The following is a 22,255-nucleotide window of genomic DNA, read 5'->3' as shown; positions in this document are numbered from 1 at the left end:
ATATTCATTCCATTTGTATGTGTTTATTTCTGAACTACTGGTAAGTTATAGATAAAATGGCACTTCACCCTTAAATAATTCAGTACATATCTAAGGATAAGGATATTCTCCTATATAAACCACCATACCATCATTATACCTAAGAAGATAAAGAGTGATTTTTTAAAATATCATCTAATATCTAGGCCATATCTAACTTTTGCCATTTGTCCCCCAAACATCTTCCATACCTTAAAAAAAAAAAAAAAGAAAGCAAGAAACTGGATCTAATTTTTAAAAAGAAAAGCACAATTTCACATGTGGGTTTTATGTCTTTTTATTCTACATCAAATTTTTTTAAGGGTTAGGCCAGTTATTTTATAGAATGTTTCTTGTCCTGGATTTGTTGTTGCTTTATGGTATCATTTAATTTGTTCTTTTACCTCCTGTATTTCCTGTAAACTCCAAGTCAGAACTAAAGCACTGATTAGCTTTAGATTGAGCATTTTTTGACAAGGTGCTCCATCTTGCAGCTCATCGGGAGGCACGTAATGCCAGATTGTCCCTCTCTTTGTGGTGTTCAGTTTAATGGTGGCTCAAGGTAGAGATCTCACTCCAAGGATCTCTCTGTTACAAAGGAACTTTTTTCTCCTTTGCAATTAACAAGTAATCTGAGTAGGTGACACTTTGGCACTGTGGTAACAGTCTATTTCCCAGCAAACTTCACCAGAGGCGTTAGGTGATAATCTTTGCCTAAACCGACTATTCCATTGGAGGTCATATACATTTTAGCACACTTTAAAGAAGGGTTAAACATACGAATTCATCATTATCAGAAGCAACAGCAGATATTTATTGGGTGTATAAGTCCAAGTAATAATAACAACAACAGCAGCAATAACAAATAACATTTACTGAGTGGTTGCTACGGAACTAGATAGATAGTCTAGATTTGAGGCCAATCCTCCAGTTACAAACTGGGCCACCTGGGACAAGTTACTTAGTCTTTCTGTGCCTTAGTTTCATAAGGTATAAAATGAGAATAATAATGGCACCTATCTTATCGTATTGTTTTGAAGATTAAATAATTTATATATATAAAGCTCCTAAAACAGTGTCTGTCATTTGTCAAGCACTGTTCGACACTTTGCAGGCATTAACTCACTTGCTTCTCCTAACGGCACAATAAAGTAAGCGCTAATATTATCCTTTCTCGAGCGAGGAAACTGAGGTTCAGAGAAGTGGAGGAACTTGCTCAAGTTCGCTTCACTAGTATATGGGAGAGCCGGGATCTGATCCAAAGCAGTCTGATTCCAGAACATTCTCTCTGAAGGTTGACACATGTAATGAGAAGTGACGCAAATGAAATTCAATGGAAATCAGTGACAGGACCCTCCCCCACCCCTACCACCACCGCCACCCAGGTTTTAAGTTATCGAAAATCTGAGACTGTCGCTACCAAAATATATTTGTGGTTTTGTTCATCTGAATAATAGTACTGTGTAAGCATATACTTATTGCATTTACATAGCTCAAGGCTCTGGATAAGAAACTTGAAACATACAAGATAATACTAGGAACTGAAAAATGTAGAACTATGAAGAAATAGGAAGGAAAAAACTTAAAGGAATAATACAAGAGGGGAATTAGGAGACCTCGGAGCCTTGGAGAACAGATGATATTTTGATATAGTCAAGGGGGGGAAAATCCTTTGATTTTTCACATTCCCGTGCTATATAAGATTTTACTACTGAAACACGAGGGTAAGGCCATTGTCAGCTTTAAGAAGACCACTCTGGATTTCTTCACGGGACGATGGATGAGTCTTGTTAGAAGGTAACTTTTCTGGTTGGTCATCTCATACACTCAAGACCCTCTGTAAGTCGGTCTATAGCTTTTGAAGCATAACTATACAGAAAAGGCCTTCCAAGCTGGGTATTAGTCCCAACCCCTTCATTAGCATTGCAAGAGGGTTCCAGTGCTGTCTTGCTTGCTCCTTCAATTGCCATTACAGAAAGCTCTCAAGTGTAATTTTTCTAAAGAGAAGTAAAAATAAATGAGAAAAAAAAATCCAACATTAATAATGTTTTTATGCACTGCTAACACAGTCACTGCTAAATTGGTTCTGCTTTTTCTGGTTTTTTTTTTTTTTTTTTTTTTTTGGATGAAAAGCAGACTAATTGATCAATTGGTCATGAGGAATACTTTTCATTTGTTTTTCTCCGCACCTCTCAGCCTTCCAGAACCACAGGTTTCACGTGGCAGCCTACAAATGGTTCACGGTTTGTGCCTTTTGTCTCATGCTTTATGGGAAAATACTAGAAACAAACTGCTGAGAACTCAGAAGGAGCTCGGTAAATAACAAGTAGATAGTTCTCTTATTCAATATGATTTGAAAGAAAAGTGGTGTTTTAATAACTAAGAAATAGTACTAGCGAAGTACAGAAGTAGGGAAAAAATCGGGTTGGTTTGTAATTTGAAATTTGCATTGATCGTTTTATAGGCCACAGATTTTTATCACGTGTGAAGCAAAATGTGAGGTTAGATTCTCTCCCCTTTCCCCAAATAGATTTAAATTCTAAAAATATGGATTATTGAATCAGTAAGGCTAGCAGGAAGATATCGATGATATAGTAAATCGAAGGAAATTGTCACATTTTAATACATTATATCAACCCTTTAAGTTGATCATAAATACGTTGATATGCACAGCACATAGGTTCTTATCGGTGATGGTGAGGCTGGGGAATGGGGAGGAATGTCAGAGGCACATTTACAACGCTGCAGAAAGCTATAGCAACTCTCTCCAGGGGAGGAAAATGTGACTAACGCTCATCCACACACTCCTTTACGCAGAATTTCCAATGATTCAGTCTCTAGAGTCCATCCATATATCCTAGACAGGAAATTTTTCCCTTATTTGAAGTTTTTGTTTTGTTTTGTTTTAACCCTGAGCCTTGTAAAGTTTTAAAAAAGAGCTTTCCCACATTATCTCATTGGATCTGGTTGTGATCTCTGAGGTAGACCACATATTTTACCTCTCCTGTTGCAGAGTGAGAAAAGCAAAATGGGAGAGTTTAAGCGACTTGCTGAAGGGGATTTTGCTAAGGTCTGCCAAGACTTAGTACCAAGGCTAGTAAGTTATAGCCCAGGGCTCCTTCTACTGCACTGGTCTGGGCACAGCATTCTGGAGATGAAAGGGGCTTTTAATGGGGCTCCTGGAAATCTGAATTCTGGCTCTGCTGGAAACCACCTGCATGACTTTGAATGAGACATCGTAACCTCTCTGGGCCTCGGTTTCCTTCTTGGTCAAGTGAAAGGTTAGCTCACATGTTTTCTGAAGCCCTTTTGGTTCTGTTGCAAACTACCTAATCCCATCGGATCTGAGAACAGAAATGACCTTTTCTATGACAGATAGCAAGACCTTTCAACCCTTCCCTGTGGGTCATGAGAGCTGGCATCCAATGCACGATGAGTTCCTTTGTTAATATCCAAATTTTGTTAGAAACTATAAGCATCAATAATGCTTCAGCGGGCTGCTCGTGTGTCATTCTGCTGGTAGCTTCATTTTCCTGCAGGGCTGACTGTCTTGCAGCAATTGTGCTCTAGCTCTGTACTCTGCATCAGACAGACATACCGCGATATTTTACTATCCCTCTTTGGGTACTTCAGAGTACAGTATGGAAATAAATAATGCTGATGGACTTATTTTGGGCCGATAGACCTTATTTTTCTAAAAAGGTCATTCCTCTTGAAGGACCCAAACCTTCTACCTGATTTTTCATTATTAAGAGTTATTTAACGTCCCGGAAATGTGCATGGAAGTTGGAGACTCATAAGAGAGACTTCAGCCCTCAATGCAAAAGCCATGAGACAAGAAAGACATAGCTGAGCTTTTGACTTTGGGAGGTATTTGGAAAATCTTTCGGTCAGTATAATTAGGACAAATTTGTATATTAACATTTGTTTCAGATTTATAAAAAGTGTCCATAGCATATGCTGCCAAGTACACAAAAGCCATAATATAGCCCCAATTTAATTCTGAGTCTCTCTGGGAAGCTAAAACAAGCAGAAGATTCTCATGTTCCATATGTCAGTAAACCAGGGTTTTATAACATCAATTGTCAAAACAATGGAGCCACAGAACCAGAAATCCCCCACCCTCACTCTTGGCTTTTGGACGAATCCAAGCCAAATACCGTTAGCGTGGACAAGCTGGCTACCCCCAAACCAGGAAGGTGGCAACCTCTATTTGTGATTATCAGCAGATGATAGGAAATTGGGGGCCCTATTTCTCAGTCGTTTTGCTCTTTGAATTTTCTAAAAGAACTCCAGGCTGGCTGATGGACCCAATTTCTGACAGAGAAGTCATGACCTTGCTCCATTAGGTCGTTAGACTGTGGGAATGACAGTGGCGGAGCATGAACTTAGCTCCTGTGTTCTGTGTTCTACTCTCAGCCTGGATGACACATTGTGCGCCAACCATTCCTCTGTCCTTGAGTGACAAAAGACCATTCTTTAATCTGAAACGCAGGAGACTTAGGAAGCGACATACGCTGTTACCCCGAAAGCATTTTTATATCTTTGATGTAATATGAATACTCAATACCTCATTTACAGAATGCATAATATGGTGCTTTCTTATTTAAACAAAACCGTTTTATGGAATTTCTGTCTCCTAGACCAATATTGTTAGACTATTAAGTCATTTTACAAACCGATACTATGTGATATTGCAACTTGACACTTGGTACCCTGTAAATATCCAGATAAACAAAAGGAGAAAGTGTGAAGTCAAAGGATCCCCTAGCTGGAGAGAAATTCCCAAACCCTGGATTAAGGAAGATGGAGCTCTAAGATAGTAAACTTTGGTTTTTCTCCAGCATGGATACACAACTTTTAAAATACAAACTGTAGGGAAGAGTAAGATTTATTACACAGCCAATGTTGTCAGCTCATATTATTTTATAAAGCGAAGGGTCAATTAGGTGTGATTATCATCAAGCGAGCAAGCTGTGATGCTTCGTCATGTAGATGCTGTAAAAAAATTACCTGTCACTGACTTTACTTCAGCTTTCGTTCCCATCAAGCACACATCCTCTCAGTCTCCAATTCACTGTACCCAGATGTACTGAGAACATTTAGGGTAATAAAAACAAAAACAAAATAGGGTCCTTTTCCCTAAGGAACTAAAAAGCTATTAGGGAAACTGGGACAAACAAAAGCAAATGCCACTGCAGTGCAAAACTCGTGATGAGGAGATAAGAGGCAGCGGCTCCAGGCGAGACTTCGAAGCGAGGGGCACTTGCAGGCAGAGGGAGAAGGTGAGTCAAAAAGGCATAAACGCATCCACGAATGGCACATTTCGAGAAAATCATAGGGCGGACGGGGTCTTTATCACTGAAGATCTGTTGATTTTGCAATCGACGGTGTCAAGAAGGCCCTCGTGAATTCTTTTTCCTTGGGGATCCAGAAATTAAACTTGTGCCGCTGGAGAATGTACCTCAAGCTCTTTCCCCAGATCAGCTTTCTCTGGCTTCCAGCTGCGCCCCTAAGTCTTCTCTTCCGAGCGTAAATATCCTCGGTTCTTTTAACTGCTCTACTGGCGTGGTTTTACATGCTTTCTTAATTTTAAGTGTTCACCTCTGACAGACTTCGGTTTAAGGCCCCTCCTAAATGATGCTGCCTTGAATGGGACAGAGCTCTCCAGGAGTCATCTGACAAAGGCAGAACACCGTGGAGTAGTTGCCTCCCTTGATGTATACCTTATACTTCTATTAAGATGGCCCAGGAGTGCATAAGCCTTTTTGGCATTCACATCACACTGCCGACACATCCTGAAATTGTGGTCAACTAAAATCCCTGAGTTCTCATGCGCTACTATGAAGCCAGATCTTCCTTATTCTGTCCTGAGGCACAGAGGTTTCAATGTAGAGAAATGTATCCCTTTTCTGTTTAACCTTGTTGGTAACGACCTATCAAAATATTTCAGAGCTAGTTTATTAGTTTCTCCCTCCCAGCGAGTGAGTGTGTAGAGCGAATGTGTATGTATTTGCTGATGAGAGAGCAGAGCTAGTCTCCTGCTGGGTCCCTGGAAGAGGCCTCCAAAGGCTCAGGACTTGATTATCTCCTTTCTATCAATAAATTGTTTGCAACCCTGCACAAATCTGCATCTTTAGACAAACTAGTGAGCCTCACTCTTCCTAACAATAAAATAGGAGCAAATATATGTGGCCACTTTCTTCCCAAGGATATGCAACAGTGAGTCAGATATCTGCAAAACTCTAAGTAGAAGCTACTCAGAGGTGGTATATATGAGAGGAAAAACATTTTATTCTAAGCTCTCAGAGGCTTTTGGAAGATTTGATTATCCTTATCACGATATGTTACGGTAAATAATATTCATTTTTTTGCAACTGTTTTAAAGTTATAACTGAGTTATCTGATTTGGGGTTGTAGAAACGTCATGTGATGTCAGTATAATTCTGGCACACGATTATTTCTAATTTGAGTAAACACCGTAAAGGTGTATCTGTTTCACTGAAAGGCCTCTTTTAAAGAGATTCTCCATTTCCCTTCCCCAATCCCACCCTCACACCCAAGCCTCTTCCATGAGTAAAACAAGGACTACGAGGACTTTGAATTTTAGGTTTCCATCAGACTTTTAGAAACCTTCACAAGTCTTGCCAGACTAGCTTAGCAGTTCATAGGTTTTCATTCCTGGTGAAAGCAGAGAATTCATGGGTAATTCATATAATTTAAAATCTCAAGCTAATAGAAATGACACATTGCAAAGCATATCCCTGTGAGCAGTTGCCTTCATTATAGAAAGGTGCAGGGAACATCCACGTTCTTCTAATCCGCCATTTTAATGTAAATTTTAATATTGCTTTCATGACCTTGTAATCATTAAGATTCAACCCCCACCCCCACCCATCCTCAGTGATTTTGAACTAGGGCCTTGCTACTCCACGTGGGACCCGAGGACCAGTAGTGTTGACAGCACCTGGGAGCCTGTTAGCAATGAGAACCTCAAACTCTGCCTCAAACCTACTAAATCAGAATCTGAACTTTAAAAAGATTCCCCCGGTAATTCTTATGCACAATAAAATCGGAGAGCTGACCTTGGGTGAAGGGATTTCACCCCACTTTACCCAACTACCTCGTGTCATAATATAAAACTTACATAATTCCATTTGGTGCTTATTAAGAATTTAGAGTTGCTAGTTAAAATTTTACCAGATTTAAATATTCTATATACATCCAGCTATTTCTCAAAGTATATATAACTGGCTTTAAAATACTCTTCCCGTTCTGGGTTCTTGTGGAGCAGGGCTTCTCGACAGGAGAGGATTTTGACACCCTCCCCCTGCCAGGGATATTTTTCAGTGCCTGAAGACATTTTTGGTTGTCACAATTTGAGGCGAGGGGGTGTTACTGTCATCTGGTGGGCGGAGGCCAGTGAAGCTGCTAAGGACGCAACAATGCACAGGTCGGTCCCCACGACAAAAACGACCAGCCCAAAATGTCAATAGTAGATGCATTTATGCCTTTTTGAGGCTGAGAGGCCCTGTTATAGAGGTACGTGGTTTGTAGAGAAAGATTCAGGTGTGCAAACATGCGTTACAAAAAGCCATAAGAAAATTAAGCCACGTGGCATATCATGATATGGGCAGACAGAGAACAAATAGACAGGCAGTGGCCTGAGTGATGATGGTAGGGGTTTGGGGGGAAGGCAGTGGAGAATCCAGCCACAGGTGACAGGAGACATCTAGGACAGATAGTAACCAGTGCTTTGTGCACGAAGACAGTCAGCTTTAGGTAACACGGTTCAGAGACTGGACATGAGCTAGGGGGAGGTGTGGGCTGGAGAAATGAAAAGTTTCAGTCCTAGAGTGGATTCTAGGTATGATCTAAAAATCATGTTAGACCTGGAAAACGAGAAAGGATTTCAGGTGTTAGCCTAGGAGTACACGGTGGATTTCAGTAAATCCAGTTAGACGTGGATTTAGAAGCGAGGCAGAGTCCCGCTTGCTAGAATTGGGACACCTCAGAGCCAGGCCAGCAGCAGGCGGTGACCTGGCACAGAGCTAGCTGAGTTCTCAGCTAGAGTGAGCTCTTTAAAACCTTCCCAACCGAGAAAAGTCTTGGTGTTGAGCCCGCAGTACGGTTCATTTGCAGGAAGGGGTCAAGTGCTTCCCGTTATGGAGACAGGAGGGCAAGAAGCAGTCTGGGTCCTGACACTGGCCGCCAAAAAATCACGGGATAAGAACTGGAATAGAACTTGAGAGGCCCTCCAGGTTATTTCTCTACTGCAAGTCACCTAAATCATTTCGGAAAGATTATCTGCTCTTCAAATCTAAAATTTCCAGAGAAAGATTTCTTAAGGACCTGTGTTGATGCCTTCTAATCCCCCTAAGCCAAAATTTCTGCCACATTCCTAACCCTAAACCCCCTCACTGCATGTGAGCAGCCCTTCTCTCACCGACCCCACACGCAGTGTGCTTTCTGACATTCAGTAACGGGAAACAGCACAAACTACCTCCACAGCTGCCAGACCCAGGCTTCTCTCCTCTAGGCTGAAGAATCTCAATTCCATTAACATATGTCACCTTGAGTCTCTGCCCAACCTCTTAATCCCTTTGTTATTCTCTGTGCCCCCTCCAAGTCTTGTCTTATGATAATAACCACCCAAATATATTTATTAAATACGTACTGGAAAGCAAAGAAGGGAAATTATACAATGGTATGTATGGTTTGGGTGATTTTTATTAATCTCTCTCTTCTCTCTCCAAGAACTTGTCATTCTTTGCCGAGTTCATAGCCCAGTCGGAGCAAGAGTCCTTAGGCTAAGTTCCATTGTAACATTTTGGTTGTCCTGCAATTATTTTCACCACGGTCCTCATATAAGGAAAATGGAGTACACTATCATATAGAATAGTTCTGATGCGAATTTGGCTATAAATAAAACTGGGATAAATGCATTTGCTCAGTTCCAGAGGAAGCATTATTCTGCCATGTGGGTTTTGTTTCAAATGAACTGCAAAACCAAGTTCTTTTTCGTGGAAAGGGATTTATTCAACAGAATTCACTTACTTTGCTGCAACTGGATTAATTCCGTTTCACGTCATGTCTCTAAGTAGAAAAGTAGACTGATTTGCAGCAGCCTAAATGGACATGTTGATGCATCCAACGTCAGTAAGATTTATTCTGTCTAGATTACAACCATCATGGTGTGCCAGTTGTTTTTGCTTCTATAAAGTACTTGCAAAAGTGCCCCACTTCAGTATGTGCTTTGAAAATAGCTTATCAAAGTTACAATAGATGGGGATGTTTCAGAACGAGAGAGAGTGCAGATGTGCAAAACGAGACGAGCATTCCTCCCCTTCCTTGAGCTAGAACCACTCCTCCGCTTCTCAGTGTTATAAAAAAAAAAAATTTTTAACTCCATACTCTGTTCGAAAAGCCACCATTTTAGATTTTCGAATTGTATTTCACATGCCACTGCTCAAGAGATACACCCAACCCCACTTGTGGTTACACAGGTGTTGGCTGTGGGCTTGCTGTGTGCTCAGTGCTGTGCTAAGTACCACCGCCCGCCCAGTCGTGGACCACCACCCTCCACTCTTTCCATCCTCTGCTTCCTGCTATATACACTGTCTCTTCTGCATCACTCTCCATCTCCAAAGATACAACTCATCTTCCCAGGACTCTCAGTGTCTGTCTATCTCGGGACCTCTCCTTTCCCTTCTCCTGAATTGCTAACTTTATCCTGGCTAGCACTTAAAACACAATAAGGCTGCTAGTGGAAATTGTTCTGATTTCTATAGCTAGTAGTTTCCATAACTAGTAGTTACTTTCAAAGGAAATAGCTTGTGGAAATGAGTCTGTGGTGTCACAGAGCTATTATATGGATCGACTGTAATAATGTGCATAAAAAAGCCATTTGTAAACTATAACATGCTCTCCAAAAGGCAGTTATTACTGTATTATATGATTTTAGGGTTTAAAAATCAGCCGGGTGATATATAAAAATTCAGTAAGATTCTGTAGCACAGTCGAAAAGAAAGTTAGAGAATTTGAGGCACTGACCCCTCCATCGATAAGCTAGCGGTCATCAACATTTCTTCCAGTCAAAGCACGCCCATTTCATTGAGAACATACGCTCTGTCCAAGGACGTGTCTGCTCACCAGTCTGGAACGAGGCCTTCACTCTTGCTTGAGCTCCCCCATTTCCCACATAGTCACCTTCCAAAGTCCCAGCCAACCTTCAAGGGCTAGCCCCAAACCTACCCCCTCTCCCCAGCTCTTAACCCAGGCAGAACTAATCTCTTTCTCCCCAGCGCTCATGTCAGCCTTATGGTGGAATTATTTATGTGGCTATTGATCTCCCTGAATCGACTGTGACCTGCTGAGGGCATCTGCCAGGCCCTCCCCTTCCTCCATGGGCAGCAGCTCAAAGCAGAGTGGCCAGAGGACAGAGAAAAGAACTCCATGGACCAAAAAATGCCCGACAAAAAGGTTTTATTCCCAGGGGCTGGTCTCAGATATGAACATGTTCTTGCATGAACAACTTTTGCATCCCTCTGAAATGGAACAGGGTCTGTTAAATAGACTCATAAAAACCCTCTGAGTGGTGGGTACATGGAGGCTTCTATTTCTTTTTCTCTGTACTTTTCAGTACATTTAAATGCTTTCTATTTAAAAACGAACATGAAAAGACCCCATCTTATTTAAGAGTTAATGAGTTAACTTCCACTGTAACTTGATTTTCAGCCTACAAGTTTCTCTGTAGTTTAAATTACAAAAGTCATTCTCTGCTTCCCAGCTTAGTTGTATTTTATCTACTGAATATGGTACACCTTGAAATTATTAGTTCTCAGACTGTGTTTCACACAATGCCGAGTTACATTGCACCTTTATTGAAAAGAACTCCTCATGCATGATGTGGGTGTCTTGGAGGATGAAAAGTACCACCTTGTAGCACATTTTTAAAAAGTCCTTGTACCAATTTATTATTTTAATACTTTATCTATTTTTTAGGAACCATCTCTGAACTGATGAGCCATATGACTATTGCTAAGTACATAATAAGCACTCAATAAATATTTTTAAAATACCACGCACTTCTAAACAAAAGATAACTTCAGTCATTGAAAACAGAAAGCAATGGGTATAGTTTCCAATTGCCACTCTTTTGTGCTTGTGAGAAATCATAGAAAAATGAGAAGTTGGGGCGGGGGGGAAAATCAGACACTGTTATAGAAACTGCATTGATGAGAGCAGATCGTAACTTTGTTTATAGCAATTTGATACCGAATTATGCGAGGGTTTTATTGTTGTCATGGATTAAAGCTGTGTTGTTACTATAATAGAAGATTGGCCCAGAGCCCTCATCCGATGCCAAACTCTCTAGCATCGCCTCTGTTCTTCCAGCAGCGGCCCAGCCTCCCCTCTCTCGAACTCTGTGCCATGCAGTCCTGGCACAGACCCTAACCTCAAACTCCAGCCAACTTCCCTTACGACACACTTTCTCCCCTTCACCTGCCAGATGCTTCTTGTTCTCAGACATTACACCCTGAAATCAGAGGCTTTTAGTGAGTTAAAAAGGGAAATATAGAATTACCTAGCTCTATCAGTATTTTAAGTATTCTTGTAGACTTAAATGAGAGCTCTTGTACAAAACCACTTGAACTCTTTCTTAAGATATGTTAATTTTTTTTCTCTCTCTTTGATTGAACTGTTGACCTTCTGGATATACGACTAGTCATTATCTCAAGTATGTTTGGAACTATTCTTGCCCTAACTATTCTAAAACGTAATTAGCATGAAGACATTATTGTAGGAGCACACATCACCTTGGGCCAGGATCTCATTAGACAGCACAAATCGAGCAGAACTGAGCATGCTCCACACTGAAAAAGAAAAAAGACTCTCTAAGAAAAATCCATGGCATCTGTAGGAAAAGTTAAAATTAATGATTTTGTGAGCCCTCTCTTGCTCATACATTTGATTTGTATGAGGTCCAAACACAGAGAGGGTTGTGGTTCTTCTGTTTGAAAAATGAAAGCAACTGTTTTCTCAGAACTCAGCTTATACGATGTGGCTGCTGTCACAGCTCCGGGTCAACCAAAACCAAAATAATACAGTTTAGAGCTCTAGCTTTTTCCCACAGGAAATGCAGAGCACTTTAAGACATAATCCCATTTATCCTTGCAACAGATGTTATAGAGAATGAATATTCTATGGAGGTAGTTTTAAAAAAGCATGGGAAAACTGAGGCCCGGGAGGTGCAATAACTCACGGGTTATTCACGCTCCTCCTTGAACGTTCTCCATCACTCCTACCGTAGAAAGAACTCTTTATATCTGAATTGAAAACTATTTCACGCTGCCTGCTCAGTTATTTCAGTATGTACCTAAGTCTGGGACAAATCCCAACTGTTATGAAACCTCATAAGAAAAATAATGAAGCTCCTCATTTCTGGGATTCCAAGGTTACCATTTGTAGTTCATTCCAGAGCACTCTGGATGCCCCAGTCTCTAAACGATTGGAACCTTTGGGAGACTTATCCGATTTTGTCATTCACCTCATTTATAAGTCTATAATGTGATTTAACGTGCAGAGATGTCATATAAACAATAATTTCTCATTATTTTAATAACATTTCTCCTTAATTGCAAAAACATTTCTGACCTGAATTTATTCTCGTCATGGCTGTGTGTGCAAGCAGAGTCTTGTTTGCCTCTACAGTATGTTAAGAATGTATTAATTAGCTTCCCAACGCTGCCCAAACAAAGAACAGAAAGGATTTATCTAAATCATGAAACATGAAACAAAACTAACACTTTGCTAATTGTATTTTAAGGGCAATCTCAGCATTAGATAGTGTAACAAAATGTAGGCCTAATTTTTTAGACAAGATAACAGAAAACACTACTCAATTAACAAAACATTTGTTTAGCACCTACTGTGCACAAACTCTGAGAGGCAAAAGAGGCTAAGACAAATAAAATTGGCTAATTTAGTTTGATAGTCATAGTTAAAAGGCAATAAAGGGCAAGGTAATGTAAGTGTTTTGATTAAGTGTCAATTAGCTTAGATATATCAACTGGAGCCATACGAAATTGACAATGTCTGAAAATTTTTTTTACCAAAAGAAGTGGCAATTTCATATGATTCAAACCTAATATTAAGATACTCTTGTCATGCTATACCAGCTCCTAAAACATTATATTGCTCGTTTTCTATTTTTTAAATTAAATGATTCATTTCAAGTCGAACCTGTCATTATTAGACAATCAATAGAAGGTAGATACAAGTTAGAAATTTCACTCCTGTTTTTCATATTTATTTTCGTAGACTCGAAAATAACATATTTTGTTGTTTGAAAGTTTTTGATTATATTAGATACTTCTTTTTATTTGACTTAGAGTCACAGACCTGCTAACTGTTCCTCAAGTATGACATTCCCCAGCTCAGCTCTTCGTGCCATTCCCTTCGTGGTCTTCACGCAAAACTGGCATCTCGGTTCCTTTCTTTTCTGCAGAGGTGTTGGATTGCGGAATACTCCACTTATCTGGAAATATTTCTCAATTAGGTCTAACATCCAGTTTTGCCAGTCAGGTTACTGAGAAATCAGAACAGGTTACTATATATATGTGTGTGTGTGTGTGTGTGTGTGTGTGTGTGTGTACATATATATACACATATATATGACATATGTGTGTGTGTGTGTATATATATATATATATATATATGTATTTTATATATATATTCCTCTAAATTCATTCTTCTAGTTCCTTCAACATTTAACCAATATTTCCCAAGCGCCTATTTTGTGCAAATCCTGGAGCCAATCCTCTTCCAGAGGTGAAGTTGTATATCAAAAATGTATGCAGTAATATAAATACGAATTTAGTGCTAACTCTAGACCAGGAACTGCTCCAAGCACTTGATGTGTATTAATCTATTTACCCCTCCCCAAGGTGAGGTGCCATTGTTATGTTCATTTTAAAGATGAAGAAAACTAAGGCCAGAGAGGTTAAGTGAGCTGCAAGAACCCAAACACTTAACCGAGGCACCAGCCATTTGTCTGGTTATCGTGGGAGACCCGATGTCAGAAAGCAAGTGCTTTTCTCAGACGATGAACTCAGAGTGTGACAAAGTAGCAGGGCCTCTGAACGCCTTAAAATAGTAAATATCCACCCAGGCCAACTTGTGTATAATGTCAGAAAACACTCTTGCTATCACACAGAGTTGCCCCCAGCGCAGGACACTAAGTTGTGCCCCTGTGAGGCCCCTAACACGTTGGGACACACACCACACATGCTGACCACCGCATTCTTACAGAGTCATCTCTTACCCCAAATCTTATCACCACCCAGCCGAAGGCCAGGCGCTATCAAGAAAATGTTCGCTCGTCTTTTCCTGTCATGTCCAATGTGTGAACACTGATAACATATCTAAATTCGAAGAAAATCAACAGAAGTCATCTCAGTCAACCTGAAAAGTTTAGTGACTCATTCATAGCCTTTTCACAGGGCTCCTGTTGGGCCACCCTGGTTCTCCCGGACCAGCCTCCAGGCCTCCTGTAACCCGAGCACAGTTCGGAGCTTGATCATTCTCTATTCTGAGGATCAGATGTGCTCTGACTTCTTTTTGCATACGCATTCGAGTTGCTCAGCAAGCTGCCTGCCCCTGTTCTGTGCTGACAGTGACCCTGCCGCTCATGTCCCCGAGGCAGGCTAAACAAGGTCGCCTTGGAAAAAATAACAGGGAAGAAGATGATGGCTTTCCAGCCCCAAGAGTAAATTCCATCTGAAGGTAAAATCATGATAGCTAAATCTGACTCGATTTCTGTCATGTCTTATTAATATACGCACACATGTGGAGGCTTAAACCATGTCTACGGACTGCCAAAAACAAAACAGACCAACTACTGTCTGGTAAGAAAGACGACAGCTGGTCGGCCAACTCAGCAGAATAAAGAAAAATGGGGCTTTAACGTCTCTGCACACACACACACACACACGCACACGCACGTGCACGCACGCACGCCCACATGCACACACATGTAGTGTGGCCCATGAAACAGTCATCCTCGCAATGTAGGACATTTAATGTTTTCGAGGATTTCCTTGTTTAACTGTAAAGTAGTCACATGAACTTTTTGCTGTTGCGAGTCTGGCTTTAGGCCCCACTTCTCCAGACAGAGGTCTGGCATCTATGTCAGCCTCAAAGGCAGTGAGCAGAGTAGGAAACAGCAAAGGCTCGGGAGCCAGACAGCCCCGGCTGACATTTTAGCTCTACCGTTTTCCAGCTGTGCAACTCAGGTACGTTACGTAATCACCCTGTGAAATGGGAATAATAGAATTAAAACATGAGTCTGTTGTGACGATTCAGTGACCTAAATGGGAAAGCCTTTAGAACAAGCCCTCGACATATGTTATTTCCAACAGTAACTAGACGTGGGCTCACATATCTAAGTTAGGAAGCCATTAAGTTCTTTTTTGTTTTTAACTTTAATCTTTGTGGCACTTCAATCTCATTTCTTCTTCTGTGGACGTGCAGAGGGACGATGTTTAGCTATCCTTGGAGAATGATCTTTCATTAAAAACCATTATGAAGCCTCTTCAAGTTTCTTTTTTTGTAGTAAATGATCCAGATTACTTAATCATTCTGTTTTACATGCTTTAATCATTTATTTGAACTTCTCAACCATCTCCAGATTTAGTACATGCAGAAATATTGTCTAGGAAAGTTTGATTTTGAAATTCCTTATCATCTGCAGTCCATTAGCTCAAATGTTTAAAATCCGTTGTTCATAAGAGCAGAGTTATTTGCCATATTGGTTGATTGATTTTATTCTGTTAGATTTCCATACTCACTTAATTCTCACATTCATAGTTCAGCACAAGCCAAACCAGAAGAGACCATAGGTTGGTCATTCATTCATTCATTCTTTCGTTCATCGAGTATTTATTGAGGGCCTACTCTGTGCCAATAATGTGCTATGCTTAAGATTACAAATAAGACTCCTTACTTGGAGGAGCTTACATCTGGAAGACACAGAAGTAAACAAATCATTGCAAATGACAGCCATTAGATCCTGTACTCAAAGTGAGAAGGTACCAGGATAACCCTGGGGGAGAAGGGAGGGTGAATTCAGCTCTACTTGGTGGGTCCGGGAAGGCTATACAAAGAAGGTGACTTTTGAACCATACGAAAGGATGCCAGGGATTCGGGGGACAGGAGGAGGAGAGTATTCAGGAAAGAAGAAGGAATTTGCATGTTGCATGGCCAGGGGACCTTCCAGGGTGCAGGATCTAGGAAGGATGCAGAGATACGCAAAATTGCCCAGGTCAGCTGGGGCCAGAGCTGTAGCAACCAGACCAAGAGGTTTGGGCTCCATCCTGCAGGTGTGGGAGGGGAGGGTGTGTTTTACAAATCACTCTGCGAGCAATGAACAGGGGAGACTGGAGGCATTCGAGCCCAGAACCAGGGAGGAGACGTAGGATGCTGGGCTCATGGAGAGAGATTATAAAACCTACATGCCAAGGAGAGGGTGATGGAAAGAAGGCAGTCAATTTAAAGTATACTTAAAAGATAAGGTTTATAGAGCCATAGAGAGAGGTGCCAAATTTGGGAAAGAGGAGGTAAAGAGCAGGAAAAGTCCAGAAGGAATTCCAGCTTTCCTCCATGGGCCACAGTGAGCGCCATGGTGCCCTGTAGTGCCATAACGGAGCAAACACAAGTTGGTACAAATCCTTCTCCTAGAAAGGCTCCTCAAAAACATATGTCCTATTGAAAGTCAGTAGGGAAGGTCAATGTCACATGAGAAGAGCAGTATGTATTCCTTACTAGTTATTCTTTTGAAAATACTGCTTAATATGTGTAATATATATAAGCTAAGAGAATATTCATGTAAAAGTCTTAATTTTTACTTTTCTGGAAATTAATTTTCCAAATACAATAAGATGTGAGCATTATTTCAGTTATCTATACCTGACATAGCTGAGACCTACTTGTTTGTTCCCTTCTTTATTAGTCGCCTCCCCCACCTGAAGGCAAGTTCCATGAGGTCAGGGGATTTGTCCCTTTTGTTCACATCTCCATCCCTAGCACCTAAAATGGTGTTCGACTCATGATAGGTGATCAATTAATATTTGTTGAGAAAAAGAATGAATTTCCGTGTGGCTAAAAAAAAAAAAAAATTTTTTTTTTATACTAATACTTTTTTTTTATACTAATAATTTTTTTTTATACTAATGAGAAAAGAAAGGGAAAAACAAAACTTGGACTGAAAACAGGTTTTTATAAACAAATCCAATTTGCAAAAATGAAACTGAAGTTGAAAAGCTATTTTTCTTCCTGAAGCTCTACTTCTGGGAAAATCACAGCTGCCAGTTTCGATGGTGGTTTCGACTGCCCAGTTACGAATTCTGCACAGTTGCACATATTGGCAGAGCTCAGCTTCCTTAAATGCTGTTGGATCAGTAAAGAAATGGTGATTTTCCTTATTGATTTAATGCCAGTTCCGCCTTCATGAAAAATCCCATGTGTTGCTCTACGGATCATAGACAATAAAAGCTGAGCATTGGGGGACAGAAATTAAGTCAGTCACTCATGTTCCTCTTTAGTCAGGTGACATTAAACCGTTTCTACTTTCAAGCTGGAGTGCTCACTCATTTTCTCATTTAAACTTAGCAGAGTGATTATTCCTCCTGGTGGGTTGCACGTATGCTCCGTTTTGATCTGTGAAATAGCTCATTCCTGGATGAACTTTAAGCTCCAAAATAACACTTATAAAATACTGTTTATGAATCGTGGGAGAAATGTTTCATAATCTCATTACTCCAAAATGGTCGCACCAAACCATTTTCTCCAAAGTTTCTTTTTCTCCAAGAAGAGGAAAAAAGAACGTCAGGCCACAGCCCTATGATAACAATGATAATAATCACACTTTCCATGAATTTTACTCAATAGTCTCATAGAGGCTACAATGTAGGAAACGCATCATCGGCGAATCTTTAGCAGGAGCAGAACACCATGCTGTATTACCAAGAGGGTGAGGCTTGGTTCCTATCCTGTGGGACTTACAGATTAGCTGGGAAGATGAGACACAAACCACAAAGTGAACTTAATCGTCACCAATGAACGTGCCACACAGTAAGTGCCACACAGGGTTCGGAAGAGGACGGGGCAACCAGACAACATTCCTGGAGGAAATGGACTTGAAATTTAGTTGGACCTTTACTGGGGGGTCTGGAGTGAAAACAGGTAGAGCAATGGGAATATTCATGGACACCATTGTGAGGAGCCCCACCTGGCTGAGGCAGAGGCTGTGGCAGGTAAGGTAGGGGAAAGACGGGAGATGACCAAGAGTGCTTCCCTAAGGACTTGGGGCTTGATTCTATAAGTCAAGTATAATCATCGGGAGTTCATGAGAAGGATGTGAGGTAAAAAAATGCTTTACAGAAACTAAATCGATCTGGTATCTGTGCGATAAATTTAGAGTTTTTCAGAATTGGGATGATGAGACCCTGACCTAGGCTGAGAACAGTAGGATATCTCTGTCATATGGTACATTTCTGTGAATACTTCTGATAGATTTCTATCAGACCATGCTGTGTGCCTACTGTCCCCTCACTGTAAGACAGTGATACTGTGGTGTGTGCTGCTTAGAAGTCACCTCATTCTTTTTAGAGCCCCATGGTTTGCACATGGAACAGGTCCAGGAATGGTCCATACACAGACCTCAGAGAATCCAGGCAACTTACAGTATAAAAGCTGGGAAGAGACTTAGAGCCCGCGGAGTCCACCTCCACAGCTCACCCATGCAGAAGCCGGTCCTTGCTCAGTTCTCACAGCTCATGAGTGACAGATCCAGAGCGCCACCAGCCCTCCTTGAGGCACCCCAGCAATGCATCCAAATCTGCTCCAAATTCTGCTTTGAAGTGTGTGTGTACAAATTCTGGTGGAATCCAGAAGAGTTTTTGACCCTAACAGAGAGAGTTGAAGCTCTTTTCCTTTACTCCTTCCTCTTAGAGCCCCTGCCCCCAGATCCAGTTCCTGCCTGAGCCCCCACTTCATTTCTGCCAACTCGCGGCCTCCGTGCTTTCTCAAAACACCCTCTGGCTTCTGGTTCTCTGCTCACACCCTGTTGTTTCTCATGTCCTGCCATTGATCGTGCTGTCCTCTTTGGCTGGAACCCTTTAAGGCCTCACTACCTTCAGGAAATGCCCCCTGGCCTCAACCCTTCCCCTTGATGGACTGAGCTCCCCCTCCTTGGAGCTCCCATGCTGCCCTGCGCAGAATTCTAACACCACGTCTCCATGATGTCCTGTTGATGGGCCTGCCACCCGCCCTTCACTGTGAGCTCCCTGAGGGCGGGACTGTGGGTGTGCATGATTAAACACGTCGAATCTAGCCCAGTGCATGGCACATACTAGGCATTTAAATATCTGATGAACTTGCCTTCTTGGTGCATTCATTCATTTCAGACATATTTACTGAACAATTCCTTATAATCAGCACCACGGTAGTCACACTTAAATGTCAAAATATACCAATGCACTCAAGCTCCAAATTATGCATGCATGAATTATGCACGTAGAGTGTTAACATGCACATGCAGTGGAGACTTCGTACATAACTACACATACCGGAGCTAGCAAATGCTGTAAACTGCGCCAGATGTCCCTGAAATTCACAAAGACCCAAGAACCAAAAATGACAGTTAGCTCCATAAGCCCTCTAAAAGAAAAAAGAAAAAAAAAAATGCAAAAGAACAAAAGAACCTCCAGCAGAAGGAAGTGGCTATGGTTTTTTTTCTGTGCTCTCCAGCCGGGGGTGGGGAAGACGTATAAAAGCATTCTATGCTGGGCAAATTCGTGAAAGTCGGAGTTCCTCAAGGGTTGGCTTTAGGAGCCGTTAGGAAAATTCATTGCCATGCAGGAGTCAGGGGACTGCTTTTTATTCCACTGGAAATTGTTAACGAGGACGGCATTACTGGCCCCTTATTGCTTTGCCTGATAGAGAGACAGCAGGTTCACCCAAGCAATTCGGGAACCCTGATCACTGCCAATTAGGGGAGCATTGTCTGGCTGACATATCAAGTGAGTATAAATATATTTATGGTGATTAAAATGGGGAATGAAGGTAGCAGAAAGATTGAGACAGAAGCTGCCACCCCTTGCCCAGCTCCAGCCTGGATCAAACTCGGCGTGTGCCTCACCGGGCGCTCAGTACAAAATGGTCATTGGCTTTGTGAGGCAGAATGCACGGCTGAGAATTCGGGACTAGAATTGTTTCTGCAAGAAGGGGCCCTGTATCCCCTTATTTTTCCTCCTAGCTTCTTCCTCCCCCCCCCTTTTTTTCCCCCATGTTCTGCTTCTGCAAAAGCTCAATAGAGAAGAGAAACCAGATGCCATGTTGATCACGTTTTAATCCTGCCCTGCCGACCATGCCACCCCTACTTAGCTTTACCTGTAGTTCAAAGTTATCGCACAGAATAGTGCCATGACCGGACTTGTCACCCTCTCTGCCTGCCTGGGCGTGCAAGTGTGCCTGGCATGGGGTTTATCTCATTATGAACTTATGGAACTTTCGTGGGAATATCTGTGATGTATCTCAGAGCTGGGGTTGAAAGACCCTGATAAAAATAGTCCCCTTCAGTGGACTAGATATGGGAGGAATTTCTCACATTTCAACGGCTAAAAAAAGGAGGGCGTCTAAGTCCCATCTGGTGGCGTTCTTGTCTGACTGGAGAGTGGGGTCTGTTAAAGCATCTGCACAGATTTCAAAGTGCAGGCCGCTTCTCTCTATCCTCAAACAAATGGCCGAATCGCAAAGCTACGGGAGAGGTCAATGGCAAATCTGGTCTCACGGCTGAATTTCAACTCCGGTCAATATAGGGCCAGTCTACCAAACATGTGACTTTTTCCCTCTTGCCCTTGACTATTAGATAACAGCGGTTACAGAGCTGAGTTGACTTGAGCTATTTTCCTCAGCCCTCCTCGTGGGCATGCTGCTCTGTTTGTTTGGCCTTTGAGGGCGGAAGACGCTTTCCATCCGCTATGACCACCTCCCCTGGGGCCCGTTCCCTTCAATTTGTCTTCACCGCTGCAAATGGCTCTCAGGCTGTCTTCTCGACTTCGACAAAAACTATTTTATTATTGGTCGCACAGATATAATGTGCTGTAAGGGAAGGTGTAGATGCACAAAATAAATAAGGGAGAAATGTCATTGGTTGAGGTCACTCAGCCTAGAGACATCTGACCGTTCTTATTCGGCTTGTTCCTGCTAAATGTTTTCTTCTTCAGCTGCTCGGATAGATATTGTCAAGGCCAAACTCTTCACCCAGTTACCAGAAATATGTATTTCCTTTGCTTTTTGGATCGTAATGGACAAAACACCTTTTTTTCTGTCTTCTACCTCTTTCCAATATATTGTTTTTTGAGAACTAGAGCTCATTTATCTCTGAGGAAGAAAGGAAGTCATTCCATGTTTACCCATTAACAAATTACCACTTACAGTGAAAATACAGGGGAGCTCTCTCACTCTGTTAATAAATGGGTTATTTGTCTTGGCGGAACTTTGGCTGATGGACGGCCACTGTTCCCTTCAAGCTGGCTTAATTTTCTCTCACTGGTTTTTGTATCCTTATAGCAAAGAGAAATCTATTCTTTCACTGTTTGAGAAATGGGCCCTGTCTCCTCTGGGTCTGTTTGCTTGTAAGCTGGTTGGAGTAAAGTCCTGCCATTTATTGAGTAGCCTTCTGCGTTGGGTGCTGTGGGCCCCTCTGAAATCCTCCCTGCCTGAAAATTGGAAGAAGTCACTAATGTGAGTGTTAACTCCCTCCTAATCCATCGATTTTTTCTGCTGTGAAATGGGGACACGAAATAGTCACCGACCAAGGGATAGAGCAATGTCATATAAACTCAGCTCAAGTTCTGCAGTCAGCGAGACCTGGGTTGTACGGCACTGCAATCTGGGCCCCTGGCTTCTCTCTACTGAGTCACACGTTCTTTGTTATAAAAGCTGATGGGAACAAAGGAACTGTCTGTTCTTCTTTGCTATTCTCCATAATGAGATAAAGCCAAACAGACAGTAAAGAGCCTGGTCTAACTGCATAATGATGGCACAAATTACATATGGCTGTAAGAAGGAATTTTGGACCTGAGCATTTAGATGGCATATAATGTTGTATTTGATTCATGTCATTTAGCTGAAGGGATAAAACCTCTTGAACACACACAAAGCTCTTGACCTG

At 41.6% G+C, this 22,255-nt stretch overlaps 1 protein-coding gene across 2 annotated transcripts in view; it reads left to right on the top strand.

Annotated features, from left to right (window-relative positions):
- The window catches only part of GRAP2 (GRB2-related adaptor protein 2), a 68,917-nt gene that overhangs the window by 2,614 nt on the left and 44,048 nt on the right, over positions 1-22,255 (top strand). The window contains exon 1 of one of the 2 annotated variants that reach the window (XM_011369085.2): positions 19,889-20,099. The exons of the other annotated variant lie outside the window; for it this stretch is intronic. The gene's annotated coding sequence lies outside the window, so the exon portion shown is untranslated. Of the gene's footprint in view, positions 1-19,888; positions 20,100-22,255 lie in introns of those variants that run through there. 2 annotated transcript variants of the gene reach the window in all.

This window comes from Pteropus vampyrus, unplaced genomic scaffold (assembly GCF_000151845.1).
Source record: "Pteropus vampyrus isolate Shadow unplaced genomic scaffold, Pvam_2.0 Scaffold145, whole genome shotgun sequence".
Taxonomy (NCBI): Eukaryota; Metazoa; Chordata; class Mammalia; order Chiroptera; family Pteropodidae; genus Pteropus; species Pteropus vampyrus.
Note: the sequence above shows the minus strand (reverse complement) of the source record. Positions and strands in the feature narration are given on the sequence as shown.